This window comes from Hakea prostrata, chromosome 5 (genome assembly GCF_041222555.1).
Source record: "Hakea prostrata isolate BN-2017 chromosome 5, UWA_Hpros_2, whole genome shotgun sequence".
In the NCBI taxonomy this organism is placed as follows: domain Eukaryota; kingdom Viridiplantae; phylum Streptophyta; class Magnoliopsida; order Proteales; family Proteaceae; genus Hakea; species Hakea prostrata.
Window position 1 is genome coordinate 37,931,085 of NC_142604.1, and position 4,959 is coordinate 37,936,043.

The 4,959-nt window shown below is 40.2% G+C and overlaps 1 pseudogene across 1 annotated transcript; it reads right to left on the reverse strand.

Moving 5' to 3' along the window:
• Positions 1 to 420: 420 nt before the first annotated feature.
• Positions 421 to 4,622, reverse strand: LOC149015913 (cysteine-rich receptor-like protein kinase 25; annotated as a pseudogene). Its single transcript, XR_016173560.1, has 8 exons — positions 3,672 to 4,622; positions 3,357 to 3,501; positions 3,063 to 3,184; positions 2,742 to 2,952; positions 2,302 to 2,539; positions 1,445 to 1,595; positions 1,293 to 1,369; positions 421 to 1,153 (listed from the first exon to the last, which is right to left on the reverse strand). The product of XR_016173560.1 is annotated as a cysteine-rich receptor-like protein kinase 25 (transcript).
• Positions 4,623 to 4,959: the final 337 nt, after the last annotated feature.

Sequence of the window (4,959 nt, forward strand, 5' to 3'; positions counted from 1 at the left end):
TATCTTGAGTTGCTTCCTACATCATGTTTTTGGGTAATTAGATGTTTATTGTCTTTCTTCACAATAGTTTAGAAGAGAGAATTTATTTGCAACTTCTTTAGGCATTTTAACAACTGAATTAGAAAATTGACTTGTTTAAATTCTCTTGTGGTTTCATATGTATTCCCTTGGCATTGGTATATAAGACTTGTTATCTATGTGTTTATCATTGTATTTTGCATTTGTGGGTTTGACAGTTGCCTAGTGTCACAACCCACCCGCTGGTATCCGACCAGCCTGACAACCGTGGGTGCAATCCACAGCCACAAGATCCACAGTTTAGCCATTAATAATAATAAATGCACACAACGTCAAATCAAGTGCAAAGAACAATTCAATAATTAATGTAAGTAAACAGAGACTCCAAAATCCAATGAAAAGTAATAAATGTAATCCAATGAATGAATCGAAAGGAAATGTATCCAAAAGAATGTTTTCAGCGGAAGCAAAGAAAATCTCATGATTTAGTTATTATTCTTGTCTTTCTCAAGACTGACACACCCTTCTTCTAGTCTTTCAATAAAAGGTGTCATAAAACCCTCTCTCATCGACATATCCAAATAAAATCTCTAGCTACGCTTGGTTTTTTCATATCACCAAACACTTAAACTAGACTTCAAAGTATCCTAATAGAAACTGGAACCAACAAACTTTCTTTTAAGCCATAGCCACTAGGCCTTGGCTTGAAAAATAGAGATTTCAAGCCTCAACCACAAACAAATATCATTCTTTGTGTAGGGAAAAAGGATATGAAGCAAATAGTACAAGAACCAAGAACAACAACCGCAGCCAAGGAAGTCCATAGGTGTGATTAGTGGAGTTAATACCTTTATTTATCTAACATCATCAGGGCTCTAACTCAGTGATCGAGTCTTCATTGATAGAAAATGGTATCGACCTGCTTACAGACTGATCTGATTCAGATTCCACCATTTATTTTCCTTCTATAAGTGTATCTGATTCCATTGTGCTTCGAACAAAAAATGCTGGTCGTAAGGGTAATGGCAGAGTAACTGAGTAGCTATCCAACATGAGGACTACAGTTGCCATAGTGGGTCTGTCAGCTATGTCATCCTGAACACACAATAACCCAATATGAATGCATCTCATAACCAAGGTTGTTCCCCGCCTACGCCGCGTCCATTGACCCAACCGACACCAAAAACCCCACACCCCCCCCCCGAAGTCAAACTAGCCGGGGCGTAAAATCTCGCCGCCTATCACCCGCACGTCTTTAAACCTTGCTCATAACTTCACTTCTTGAACAGTTTTCTCTTATACTTGGATCAACCAACTCAAGTCCCGTTCCAGCATTCCAATGACTCCATGCCTGAACAATTGATACATATAAATCCTAGTAATCCAACCCAATGAATGGAAAGGAGTACAAACACCCACAACTTACATAGCTTAAAAGGTCCTCAGCACAGCCTGATTGAAAGAAACTGGTGTTCTTCTTCCCAGTTAGAATCTCAAAAACTAATACACCAAAGCTGAAAACATCTGACTTGACTGAGAACTGCCCATGCATTGCATACTCTGGAGACATGTAACCACTGCAAGAAATTAATTTAAGATTGTTAAAGAAAATATTGGTAACCATATAGATTCTACTGAACTGTGCCCCTTCTTAGTTGTTACGTCCTACTTATAGCTTCAAGATCCAAAGAAATCTCTGATTCTTTTCCTTTTTGGGGTTCACCCGTTGTTTGGATTTTTCTGCTGCCTCGGTAATATGTGTCAACTTGAAATCTTATAGCGAAATTGAGAAACCTAAGAGGGTATATGTGAACTCAAAGGGGCAGAGAATCAACCCAAATCAATGCATACACCACAGCAAGAACATGACTACGACCTCAGTTGTAGTAGGAGAGGGGAGAGGAATGGGGAGAGAAAGCCAAGTTAGGCTTTAGTTTTTGCAACTGCTATGACGTTGGCTAGTATAACCAAAATTAAATTCTCATGTTCACTGTTCCAGATGAGCTGAACCAGCATCTTCAAGAAAAACCACATCCTATTTCAGTTAGATTTAACTGCTATGAAACTTTTCCAAATTAATGAAGCAATTCAGTTCTCTGTTCTTGCTGAATAAGATATAAAGGTTGTCAAATTTATTGATTATGCAGCTAATGTTTATTCTGCTGCTTTGGGAAGAGTATTTGTAAACATTTCTTCTGAAATAACGTTAGTGTTTCAAAGTCTAGAATGTGTCAAAATGATTTCTCTGATCATAATTAGAAGAAATAAGGTTATTGAACTTACTAAGTCCCAACTATTCGCTTTGTATTTGCCTGAGTTTGGTCCACGCCAAAAATTCTTGCCATCCCAAAGTCTGAAATCTTAGGATTCATCTCTGCATCTAACAAGACGTTGCTTGCTTTAAGATCTCTATGAATAACTCGAACTCGGGAATCTTCATGTAGATAAAGAAGTCCTCGAGCAATCCCTCCAATGATCTTGTAACGTCTCTGCCAATCTAACTGCAGACATTGCTCAGGATCTGTGTTCATCCAAATGAAATGCAGTATAAAAATTTAGGAATTGAACATGTAATGAAGAATCATGAGTTCTAGTTTTACATCCACAATCCACAGAAAATTGGACAGCAAAGTCATGGGAGTCCTCAAAACACAAGAACAAACAAATCCCACAACCCCGCACCAAGAGAATGAGTCAGGGAAACAGAGAGATGTAGAGCGAACCAAACAGGAAGTAGTCAAGGCTCTTGTTGGGTACAAACTCATAGATGAGTATATTTTCCTCTTTCTCCAAGCAAAATCCCAAAAGTCTAACTAGATTCCGGTGCTGAAGCTTTGCTACTAGCACAACCTCATTCTTGAATTCTTCGGCACCTTGCCCTGAGTTCTTTGTGAGTCGTTTCACAGCAATTGCTTGTCCACTAGGAAGTTCACCCTGAAGAGAAATTGCCAATGATTAATAAACTTCTCTAGGTTCATAAGCAAATCAGAGCCACCTTCAAGGATTTTAGTTTGGCTACTATATGTTAGTTACTTTGTTTCTACCTTGAAAACTTCCCCAAATCCTCCTTCACCAATTTTATTAGCATCTGCGAAGTTGCTCGTGGCTTTAACAACTCTACTGAAATCAAATTGTAATGATTCTGCACTTCTAATAGGGATCCAACCTATCCACAATCCATAAGGGGGAATACATTAACCAAAATCATTAGAACAAAATCAATTAATAAATATACCTACATACCAGAGCCAAGATGCCCAGGAATTAGGAGTCACTGGCATCTTTAGCCACTTAACCTAACACCAAGAATTTTCCCAAGAAAGGCCAAAGCTTCTAACCATTTTCCTTTGATGGATCCTGCTTTTTCTTCCGAATTACCAAACAATACAAAAGAACAGAGAAAAGAACCGCTCCTGCTACAGCTACTGGAACAACAATAGCAACTATTTTTGTGGACGATTTTCTTTGATTTTCTGCAAGTAACTTTCACTAATAAGCAGAATTCCTCTTTCTGAGTATAAGAAACAAATCCCTGGACAAGATCAAAGGCGATCTGCTCCTCTGTTTTGCAGTGAACAAATATTAGCTCATCATACTATAATAAAAATTAAAATCTCCAAGTAGCTCACCTGGACTGGCTGGAGTAGTAGTGCCGTTAGCCCGTTACCCTGAGGGGGAGGAGCAAGACGAGTTGGGGAAGGAGACGGTGCAGGAGATGTGACATTATAGAAAGGGTATATCTCATATCTAATATTACAACTGGGATTGAGAACTCTCCCACCTTGCTTTCCACCACAGCAAGTTGGAAGAACAGCGATGACACCTAAAAGGCAAGTATTACAATCGTTGGCTGATAAATCTGGACTACACTGACCCAGGCAATACAGATTCTGAAAATCTGTGTATTTGGCTTCTTGGGTAGCAAATCTCTCTGAATTGGAAGCTGCAGCAGCAGCGACCTTGTTCACGGTATCAGATAGTAGCTGATTAAACGAAGTGGCGTTTGAGATATTCTGGTTACTCCACATGTAAAAGACAGGGGTTTGGGTTAGGGTAGAGAAAAAGGATTGATTTGAATAGCGTAACATACACAGATCGTACCAAACGTATCCAACTTTGGTGTTGGAGCAAAGCTGGGTTATCTGGGTGGAAGCAGTGTTGGCACAATCGCTGCACACGTTGTGGCTAACATCGCCTCTGCAGAAGTAAAGGCCGTAAGCGGTGTTTGGGTTCTGGCCGGCGGTGGCATTGCGGTAGGAGTTGTCGGAGTTGGAGGTAGCGTTGGAGGAAAGAGAAGACAAAACGGTGTTGAGGTTGGATTCGTAGGTGCTGTTGGTAGCGTAGAGGGTTGTGTTAGGACAAATATTGTAGAGGTGTTCAGGGTCAGCGCAATTGCAGAAGCTGAGCAGCACAGAGAGGTAGAAGATGAAGAAGAGGAGCAAGACTTGGGTTCTTGGAGTTATGATCACGCATGGTTCCATTACTGCTCTGCAACTCCACCTTGTTCTCCTTCATACTCCAATAATAGGTTGCAGTAGGAGAAGAAGAAGATTACCAAAGAAGAATATGAAGCAGTCATCGTTGACCAATTCCATCACCTTTGACTTTCTGATGATGCCGTAGCTCCAATTCTCGTTGATCATTCTGTCGTTTTTCATTTTTTAGTATTATTATTTTCTTCCCCAGGCTTATCATCTGCAGTGTAGTCAGAAGACTGGGCCTCATAGGCAAACGTGATGGAAAAGGGCCCGGCGGCGGGGGAAGGGGTGAAGCATGGAGTCCGGATCAGTCCTCTGTTGGTGTTCTTCGACGGCTTTATCATCACAAAACATGTGGGTCCATAAGTTAAAAATAATAAACATAAAAAAAAAAAAATCATCATCAACCCCTTTACCCCTGAGGGATCAACCAAGGTTTAAAGTATCCCACGATACCATACGA